Source organism: Takifugu flavidus, chromosome 10 (genome assembly GCF_003711565.1).
Source record: "Takifugu flavidus isolate HTHZ2018 chromosome 10, ASM371156v2, whole genome shotgun sequence".
NCBI classification, from domain to species: Eukaryota; Metazoa; Chordata; class Actinopteri; order Tetraodontiformes; family Tetraodontidae; genus Takifugu; species Takifugu flavidus.
Window position 1 is genome coordinate 11,649,663 of NC_079529.1, and position 11,370 is coordinate 11,661,032.

General features: G+C 44.0%; 1 long non-coding RNA gene across 1 annotated transcript; it reads left to right on the forward strand.

Moving 5' to 3' along the window:
• The first annotated feature begins 9,424 nt into the window (after positions 1 to 9,424).
• Positions 9,425 to 10,775, forward strand: LOC130532438 (uncharacterized). Its single transcript, XR_008952326.1, has 2 exons — positions 9,425 to 10,055; positions 10,207 to 10,775. It is a non-coding gene; the product is annotated as an uncharacterized LOC130532438 (long non-coding RNA).
• Positions 10,776 to 11,370: the final 595 nt, after the last annotated feature.

The following is an 11,370-nucleotide window of genomic DNA, read 5'->3' on the forward strand; positions in this document are numbered from 1 at the left end:
GCCTTGCACTGAATTCCTACATTTATTGTGCGGTAATCTAATTGAAACATGTATCTGTTACATGTTTTGATGCATTTTTATGATTTATAAAACAATTATGTCCGAATTTTTGGGGGCTTGGAACGGATTAGGGCATTTACATGGAAAACACATCTCTACTTACGTAATTTGATAAATGACAGTTGTGTTTGGCGAACATGTTTAAGCAGCTACGATCAATATGAAAACAAGTAAATTAAAAATATGGAGTAGTTAAGATTAAGATGCACTTTATTCATCCCTGTGGGGAAATTGAATATCCTGTTGAAATCTTACCCAATATGAGCAAGCAGAATTCTATTGCTCATTATAGAATGAACACACAATAAACACACGCAAGATTAATGCTTAGCAAAACAAACAGAACAGCCTTGCCAAACTTTTTGTAAAACTTGTGACTCTAAAATGAGTACCTAGACATGTAGATCTTGCAAGAAATTGAAATTGTCCCAGTGTGCATTGAAAACTACATTGACAACAAATAGAACTGAAACTATAAATAGGAGTTTCTTGTGGTTCATTTCTAAAAATACATTAAAAAAACCCAGATGGTAGCCACAATAAGGAGATATTTATGTTACTGCTAGCCTCTTGATTTTGTTGGCCTTCGTTCATTCACTTTTGATTCCACGATTGAAAACCTTGACCACCAAGACCCAAGATGATGGATCAATTCAGATTTTTATTGATGTTAGATGAAGGTGAAGACAAATTATATAACAGAAACTCTAAACTTCTGGCCCTCATCATAAAGCTGTAAATGGTGAAGCAGGAAAAATGCCCCTCGCTGATACCAGTCCATCTAAAATGAAACAGACTGAAAAACATTCTAAATAATGTACATGAAGTGCTCCAGTGCTTATAGTACTGAAATAAAGATGAAGGTGAAGAAGATGCTTAATTTTACCAAAACACTGGATTACAAAGTGGAGGAGTCTGGAGAGACAGCCCTCATGAAACAAGCTCCCCATCCTCTTTATCTTGTAATAATACCCTGTGTCCTACCTCTTGGCCTCACTCTTTAGCACGATAATTTCTTCCACTCCTTACGAGCATGTTCATGAGCCTTTTGTTGTATGTTCACATGTGGAATCCTCCTTAGATTTATATCCTGCCAAGTTATTAAATGTCCATGGATTATGACTGCAGTTTGAACAAGATTAAAGTTTAATTTTATCATCATTGAGACAACATGCCAGAAATGATACAGTGCAGACTGAAACTGAATTGCAGGAATGAAAAAAACAAACATCTTGGAACCAGAGTGTAATGAAAACTATCAGGAAAAAAAGCATCTGTAATCTGCGATTTAATACATGACCAAAGTTCTGATTGTATTCTTACATTCCTCCTAACTACGCCAGTTCCTACTCTTTGTCTGATTCTTCACATCATTAATATTTGTGTTATGTACTCACTCTTGGTGGGTACTAACTAATAAAAACAAGGAGAAGTAGTCTGATTGATAGATTTGTTCATCATACATATATAAATCGTAATGTCATTAAAATAAAAGCGAGCGAGCTAAATCTGAAATGAAAAAGACACTTATTCATATACAGCTGAAATATACAGCTTTATTGAAAATATCAATAAAGTTCAGGGCCTGTTCTTGTGCAGCCATGAGTAGTGCCTCTGTGCTGTCTTTCAGTCTGGCCTTTTCCATGATTCTGGCTACTGGAACAAGGCATTTATTGAACAGAGCAGAGAACCTCATACTGATTGAGGGCTACGACAGGAGTAACCCCAGTAAGAGAGAGCACATGCAGAGGATAGAGGAGAACTGGTTGCTTCAAAACCTCACATCCTCACTGACAAAGAAGCATCTCTTAGCTCAGTGTTCAAATATCCATAATAAGAAATTGCGATCACAGCTAGAGATTGATGAGGCACAGTGTTGTACCTGATCCAAGGTACAAAGATGCCACGACAAGGGGGTGCCAGGATGCCCGGTCAGCTTGGGGGTGATTCCATCCCCAGATACTGGAGTACCTAAAGCTGTATAACATCAGCAGGACACTAAAAGAGTTCATCCAGAACTCTGTTAAGCTGTGGAACACGACTCTGGAGGCCAACTCAAAGCCAAGTGTGCAGCTGAGCATCAGATGCGGCATATATCAAGGAGATGCCCTGTCTCCCCTGCTGTTCTGCATAGGCCTAAAACCCCTCAGCCAGATCATCACAGAGAGTGGCGTTGGATACCAGTTCTGAAGAGGAACAACCATCAGCCACCTCCTCTACATGGATGACATCAAACTGTATGCCAAGAACGAGCGTGACATCGACTCCCTGATTCACCTCACTAGGATCTACAGCAAAGACATCGGAATGTCATTCGGGCTAGACAAATGTGGGTGGATGATATCTAGAAGGGGAAAGGTGATCACAACTAATGGGGTTGAACTACCTGAAGGGAACATCACACATGTGCAGGACAGTTACAAATACCTGGTGATCCTGCAGACAAATGGTAACCACGAGGAGGCAACTAGGAAGTCAGCCAGAGCCAAATCAATCAATCAATCAATCAATCTTTATTTATATAGCGTATTTTACAATCAAAATTGTTTCTAGGCGCTTTCCAGAATCCCAGGGCCTGACCCCAAACAAGCAACAGTGGCAAGTAAAACTCCCCTTTAACAGGAAGAAACCTTGAGCAGGACCAGGCTCATGTAGGGGGACCCTCCTGCTGATGGGGGGCTGGGTAGAGAGAGAGTAGAGTATAGTAGAGTAGAGTAGACGAGAGCAGAGCAGAGCAGAGCAGAGGTAGAGGAGAGAATAGGCACACATAATCCAGAGTACATACAGAAATACATTGTATTTAGTAAAGTAGGCTGCCGGTAGGGTCAGGTTGAGTGGGCCAGCAGGGTCAGAGGTCAGTATGCAGCTCTGAAGGCGGCGATACCTGTAGATGAATACAGAAGGGGGGGTGCAGAAAAACAACACAAGAAATAACATCACTAGTCTATGTGATGAGGAGGAGAGGAGAGGAGAGGAGAGGAGAGAGAGGAGAGGAGAGGAGAGAGAGGAGAGGAGAGGAGACCATTTCCCAGTGGGGTAACAGAGGCCTGTCAGGTGATCATGTTTCTGGACCCTGGCAGCCTTGGCCTATAGCAGCATAACTAAGATGTTAACATAATGATTAGACGACCCCCTAAGTATGATAATTTGTCTGTCTATGGTAGTAACTGGAACTACAGACAACTACAGACAACTTAGTGACAATAAGCTTTTTCAAAGAGGAAGGTTTTAAGCCTAATCTTGAAAGTAGAGATGGAGTCAGCCTACCGTACCAGTACAGTGAGCTGGTTCCATAGCAGGGGGGCCTGGTAGCTAAATGCTTGGCCCCCCATTCTACCCCTACAAATACCTACAGAGGTTAAGGCAGGTCCTGAAAAGCCAGCTGAATGGTAAGAATAAGATCCAGGCCATTAACACTTGTGAGAAGGATTATTGTTATTGTTGTTATTAGTATTATCTTTAAATGCTAATGTATGTAGACTTTGAGTGTTTGAGGAATGTTGATAGGAAAGGAAGAACATGAGAGTGTCGTAAAAGTGCTGAAGCTGCTTACTATCAAGCTCAGCACTCAGACGTATCCTGTTGGTCAGGATTAGAGAAGTTTGTAAAGATGTCAGAAGACAATGAATTATGAGATCCTGTTTAGACACCCATTCTGTTTGCACCAATAAAAGAGGTGAGCGAGCAGCAGACGGACGGAGTTGACAGAGGAAGCTTGAACTGCTGCTCGGCTCCCCCTTTGCAAAGGACTCCAGTTGTTTGCGTGGTTACTCTGAGTCTAGTGAACGAACAGCGCGGGTGATCAAAACTTCATCCTCACAAAATTTGGTCCTTCGAGCCGGATCCCAAGACCTGGAGAGGAGCGCCGTGGGACGACCGAACGCCGAAGTCTGCGCAGCCGGAGTCAAAAAGACGTCCGAATCGAAAGACCTTTCATCACGAGTTGACGGAAGGCCGGTCTTCGTCCCTCCCAGGCGACCATCTCCAGTGACGGGAAGAAGGCACCAAAACAACTCAGAGAGAAACCATAGAGGCAACGGAGTGAGTATAAGACACGAAAAGCGCTACACGGAATATACCGCGGTATTACCTGCCTGGCCATCAGGAGAGAAGCAGAGGCAAGATACACCCGCCTCCTCGGAGGTAGAAGCTTGGTGTATACTCTCCTGATTAAAAAAGAGGGGTTATAAGGCCACGGCGGAGGGACTGAACTAGATATCCTGTAGGGATTGAGGGTTGTTCAGTCGGGAGATCAGGCGTCTCCATTCAAATACATAAAAACTGATAAATAAAGTGCAAACATGGGCAACCAACATTCCACAAAGGTGCTGAATTCGAAATCCCAGCATCATGTAAACACATGAAGACAAATATCCAGGTTCATGCTCATATGTTCAGCTGTGGATGACTAAGTTCAATTGGGATGGTAACTTAGACAGGCCAGGCAATATTATAAAATTAAAAGAAGATTTAATAGAATATGGAAGAAGCATCCAAAGTAAATGTGGGGTTGACACAATGTCACCTCTGGCTCACTGAATCAAAATATAGAAAGAAAAACAAAATCAAGAAAAAGAGAACGAAAAGAGAGAAGAAGAGAAAAATGAGAACTTCTTATACCCATCGCTGAGTGCGTACGTGAGGGCGGAGGACAACGAAACAGGATGCAGGAGTCAATTGATAAATGTGCCTCCCCCGTATGTTCCTCCACCTCCTGTTCCACTAGCTCCCCCTCAGGCGGTCCCATTGGACCCGCCCGGAGCTATAGCCCCCCTTGCTTCAAACACTAATCCTTTTTTGGGCCCCTCTCTATCGGGAGCCAGTACAGAAATTACCACATGCAGGACAACACTGTGCAGATGTACCCATTGATCCAGGTTGCAAATCCACAAGCCGGTGTGCAGGGTCAAGATCCTACTATCTTGGTGTATAGAACCTGGACTCCAGAAGACTGTAAAAAAGCTTGTGATGACATAACCTTGCCCCAAATGGACGTAGAGTTGTGCATCCAAGACATAAGACAGTTACTAAGAAGTTATCATACTAACGGTACTGAAACCCAGCAAGTCCTCATGTGCGTTAATGGCAAGAAATGGGGCACTGTTAGAGGAGATTGGGTCCCAGTGGATCCAGCCACTCAACAACCATGGCAGCCTGACAGCCAAGAACTAAATGACAGACTTGACAGACTGTACGAGCGCATGCGAACTACTTTTACCAGACGAGCTGACTACAGCGCCATTACGGCCACAAGACAAAAGACTGACGAAAGTTTTGAAGACTATAGCATGAGAATGAAAGATGTGTTCCGGAAAAATAGTGGAATTCCGTATGCGGAAGATCCAGAAGGTCCCTACCAACAGCAGTTAAAGCAAGCTATACATGGGGGATCAAAATCAGAGATAAAAACCTGGGTAGAGAGACAATTAGTTGATTTCGGAATTTGTAACCTAGGCCGCTATGAACAACATGCTATGCATGCTGAAAGACAATGCCAAAAAGTAAGAATCAGTTAACAGGCATTTTTTCAATGCCAACCCTCTCCCAAGCCGAGGCCGAGGACGTGGGCGAGGCCGAGGCGGAAGGGGAGGAGGAGGCAATTCCCGTGAAAATGATCAGTGTCATTATTGTAAAAATTATGGACACTGGGAACGTGATTGCAGAAAGAAACAACGTGACCAGAGATATAATAGAGGACAGCAGCAAGGTTCTAATCCACCTCAGCAATGACTAGAACTGGAAAAAGATGTCACAAAAATTAAACAAATCAGGGCACAAAATTTGATCAATTTGAAAAAGATGACCTAGAAGATGTTTTAGATTTAGAAACCATCTTCCTGTTTGCTGAAGGCAAACCAGAAATACAACTGACCGTGTTAGGTAATTCTTTAACATTTTAGTAGACACGGGTGCAGGTAAATCAGTAATTAGAGATCCATAGCTCTAAAGCCAACTTCTACACAGATTTTTGTGAGATCAGCAAATGGTCTCGTAACTAAAGAAAGAATGTCAGTTCCTGTAGATGTTTGTGACCCTGTAAGTGGAATCACACTTAAAGCCCCTTTCGTGATCTCCACCACATGTCCCGTAAATCTGTTAGGAAGAGATCTTATCTCTCAGCTTCAGTTGATGATTCGGACCACAGCCGAAGGGATGTGGTCTGTAGATAGAATGGTTGATTTGTGGGTAAGGGAAGGAGGGACGTGCAGTAAATACTGGTCACTCAACATTCCTGAAAAACAGCCCCCTCCATTCTCTGACCCAATCACTATGTTATATGGTAAAGCTCTGTCATACTTACAGCCTGAAGCCCAGCTCCACAATCAAACTGACCTGCATGTAACCATGCACGTGGAGCGCATTGGTGAGATCTGTAAATCAGACTCACACGGCACATCAAGCTATGCAGAGAAGTTTGCTAAACTCAAAGATCCACAAATGATTGTAATTATGCATCTATATGTGTGTGGTCAGACAGCTGTCTGCACGGCAGGAAGCCTTTCCGCCGAAGCAGCAGCGCTATTTAAAGTGTCAGGTTCTGTACCACATGTTTCTATTGCTAAACCGCTTAAGAAAAGATGGCAAGACTTGGGATGTGACGTAAAACACTGGAGCAGCCTGCCCTATAGGCCTAAGGGTGAGGTTGATTTTAATGATCAGTTCCAGGTGTGGCGTATTCCCCTTAAAAGGTTGCTGACACATCCAGCAACGCACCTTACAGATCAGAGTTCATGAGAAGAAGACATCTTCCTCACGCAGGAGGAAGAGGAGAAGCTGAAAGAGCTTCCCCCTGAATTATGGTTGGAAGGACCTGCAGATGTAGGTCTTATAAAAGGATCAGAACTGTAAAAATAATTCCTAAATCAGATTATAGACCATTTCAGAGGCAATATCCCCTTAAGACTGATGCACAGGAGGGTATTGTTCCGATATTTAACTCACTGCTTAAAGCAGGAGTCATCAGAGAGTGTCCTGAGTCTCCTGTAAATACACCCCTATTTCCAGTAAGGAAGTCACCACCATCTACCGGCTGGCGGATGGTGCAGGACCTGCAAGCTGTGAACGCTGCAGTGGTCCCTAGGTCTCCTTTAGTCGCAGATCCATACCTCTGCTGAATGACTTAAACCCTGAACATCAGTGGTACACGGTGATAGATGTATCCAATGCATTTTTCTCTGTACCAGTACATCCAGACAGCCAGTTTTGGTTTGCATTTACGTTTCAAGGGCGGAGGTATACCTGGACAAGGTTACCTCAGGGCTACTGTGAGAGTCCCACAATCTTTTCTCAGGTAATGATGTCATCATTAGCTAAGTTTAAACCTCCGTGTGGAAGTCAAATCCTCGTCTACGTGGATGACATCCTCATGGCGTCAAAACAGAGGCAGATTGTTGGTCAGACACGCTAGCATTGCTGCTACACTGGCTAGCCGCTCAAGGCCATAAATTAAGCAAAAGCAAACTGCAACTGGTGAAGCAGGAAGTGGTTTATCTGGGTCATGTTTTGACACATAATGGAAGAGCTATTCTTGAGTCGAGGAAAACAGCAGTACTTGATGCTCCAAAACCAAAAACAAAGAAGCAGATGATGTCATTCTTAGGACTAGTGAATTTTTGCAGATCATGGATCTTAGATTATGCGAAAATAACTGCCCCTTTACAAGCATTGATGTATGATAATCCCTTAGCAATGACTGATGTGTTAACATGGACCCCTGATGAACTGAAGAAGCATTTGTGTACATTAAACAGGCCCTTGTAAGTGCTGGAGTGTTAAAGCTGCCAGACTATCAGAAGCCTTTTGAGCAGGTCGTGGATTGCAAGGGTGACTTTATGACTTCAGTTTTATTGCAGAAGCACGGAGATAAGAGGCAGCCAGTGGCCTACTACTCCCACAAGCTAGATTCCGTAGCTTGTGCACTCCCGCCATGCGTTAAAGCAGTGGTGGCAGCATCTGAGGCAGTAAAAGCCTCCGCAGGAGTGGTGCTATATCATGAGCTAACTTTGCTAGTTCCACATGCAGTGTCAATACTGCTGCTACAAAGTAAGATAGCATTCCTGTCGCCCGCACGTCATCTTTCCTGCATGGCAGTGTTGCTGTCTCAGCCGAATCTGACGATTCGACGCTGTACGACCTTAAACCCAGCGACGCTGCTACCCACCGCAGAAGAGGGACACCAGCACAACTGCCTGGATGAGGTCTCCATTACGGTCCTGCCGCGACCAGATCTTAGTGATGTCGCGTTGACTACAGGACGACACTCTTTGTGGATGGATCATCGAGAAAGGATGACTGTGGACGCACTAGAACTGCCTATGCAGTAGTCACAGCAACCGAGGTGGTGGAGGCGAAATCACTTCCTCCTCCTATTCTGCTCAAGCTGCAGAACTCGTCGCACTCACACGTGCCTGTGAACTAAGCAAAGGACAAGATGTTACCATTTACACAGATAGTCAATATGCATTTTCCACGTTGTTTGTGTTTGCTCAACAATGGAATTTGAGAGGGATGAAACGTCGACGGGCAAACCGGTCATGCATGCAGAACTGTTAAAAAGTTATTGGCAGCAGTACAGCAGCCACGTAAAATAGCTGTATGTAAATGCACTGCACATACTAACAACACAGACGCAGTCTCACAAGGAAATGCCTTTGCTGACAGAGCCGCAAAGGCTGCAGCAAATAACAACACACTTCTTGATAATGGTGAGGAAGAATCATTTAGCCTAGAACCTGCAGATAATAATATTCTAAAAGAAATGCAACAAAGTGCTCCAGAAAAGGAAAAGGCCACGTGGAAGAAGCGAGGAGCCAAACTGGATGATAAAGGACTATTAACCATAGGAAACAAGCCAATCCTTCCCCGGAATATGCATAAATGGGCAGCATTAGTGAGCCATGGGCCATGCCATGTCTCAACAGGAGGGATGGTACAGATGGTTAATGAACATTATTACACTATAGGATTTCATACCTACTTAAAAATTTTTGTTCACAATGTGTTATTTGTGTAAAACACAGCCCACAGGGAGCCCTTAAGGCCCCTGCAGGCACTACACCATTGCCAAATCATCCATTTCACACAGTTTTTCTAGATTTTATTCAGCTAACACCATGTGAAGGTAAACAATATTGTCTAGTAGTGTTAGATGGATTTACTAGGTGGGTGGAAATTTTCCCCACGGCAAAAGCAGATGCAGACTGACAGTGGCAAAAGTCCTATGTAGAGAAATCATTCCCAGGTTTGGCATCCCGAAGGTCATCTGGAGCGACAATGGAAGCCATTTTGTAAATGAGGCAGTGAAAACTGTAGGAGTAACTTGGACATTGATTTGAAGAATCACTGCGCATACCACCACCCAGAGTGCAGGGTTGGTTGAAAGAGTCAATGGTACTATTAAGAACAGACTGAAGAAATGTATGGACGAGACAGGAAAGAACTGGATGTTTTGTCTCGACCTGGTGAAATTATGGATGCACATAACACCACACAAGAAAACAGGCATCACACCCTTTGAAGCATTATATGGGCGGCCTTATTGCCTACCATACTTTGCAACAACAAATGAGTTAGAACATGTTGAGGAAACAATAGCAGATTATCTGAAAAAAGTGTTACTCAACCGATGTGTGAATACAGTAAATGTTCTGCCTAGTCCTGTGTCTTCCACAGATTCCACCCCCCAGGAACCCATTCAACCGGGCGACTACGTGTGGGTGAAGAAGTTTGTGCGGAAGAGGTGGAACACGCCTAGATGGGAAGGTCCTTATCAAGTACAGCTGACCACAAAGACTGCAGTTCGAGTGGACGGGAAACTGTCGTGGATACACCTTTCCCATTGTAAGAGACAGAAAATTCTTCCAGGTGAAGGCAAGGGAGCAGTGGCGGACTGTCCGTAAACGGCTGACGGCCTGTATAGGTCCAGCAACGGCTGAACCCCGTCGGAACCTGTGAAGAAGCTCTAAAAGGAAATGAAGTTGTTCTTCCTAATTGTGGTGAGTGCTGTGACGGCAGGACTCGTGAGTTTTGGCCTTTGGAACTTCCGACAGGAGGGAGGTAATCAGGGACAGAAAGAGGCTAGTACCTCTTGTTCGGGGTTGCATTGGCCGGCTCGTGGGATCAGTTGTTACTAGTACTTTGCTGCAGGTGGAAGAACAATCTCTACTGGACGACGATGAAGAGGAATCGGAAGAAGAATGGATCAATGTAATACAAGATGTAAAAGAAATGTTCAAGATGTCTTAAGCTGTACACATGTTGAATTCTGAGTGTAAGAAATGTGTTTCTAGGAAAATGACGTAATGCATTGAAATTTCATGAAAATGTAAAGATGTAATACTGATGATGAAAATCTAGACGCATTTAACGATAAACAGGAGGGAAATGTGAGAAGGATTATTGTTATTGTTGTTATTAGTATTATCTTTAAATGCTAATGTATGTAGACTTTGAGTGTTTGAGGAATGTTGATAGGAAAGGAAGAACATGAGAGTGTCGTAAAAGTGCTGAAGCTGCTTACTATCAAGCTCAGCACTCAGACGTATCCTGTTGGTCAGGATTAGAGAAGTTTGTAAAGATGTCAGAAGACAATGAATTATGAGATCCTGTTTAGACACCCATTCTGTTTGCACCAATAAAAGAGGTGAGCGAGCAGCAGACGGACGGAGTTGACAGAGGAAGCTTGAACTGCTGCTCGGCTCCCCCTTTGCAAAGGACTCCAGTTGTTTGCGTGGTTACTCTGAGTCTAGTGAACGAACAGCGCGGGTGATCAAAACTTCATCCTCACACACTTATACCCTGCCGGTAATGAGATACCCTGCTGGCAGAATACCCTGGCCACTGGAAGAGATACAAGCCACTGACATCAAGACAAGGAATTTCCTCACCATGCAGGGAGGGTTTCACCCTAAGTCCAGTGTCCTAAGGCTGTACACAAAGCAAAAGGAATGGGGCCGAGGACTAGTAAGTGTCCGAACTACTGTGCAGGAGGAAACAACAAGCCTCCAAGAATACATCAAGAAAATAACCCCCACTGACTGACTGCTGAGTGAATGTCTCAGGCAATGGGCACTATGGGCAGTAACCCCAAGCTGAGTAGATGGCTTCAACAGATACCAGGAACCACATCAGAGATCTCTGTCCAGAAGTTCACAGTCCTAGGAACAGCTAAGATCCTGCGTAGAACCCTCAGACCCCCAGGCCTCTGGTAGAGGACCTGAGTCTGAAGGAAGGTCCGCCCAGGAGGGCAAGGAAGAGTATTTTTTTTGTGTGTGTGTGTGTATATAACAAGCACATATCTTCCCTATCCCT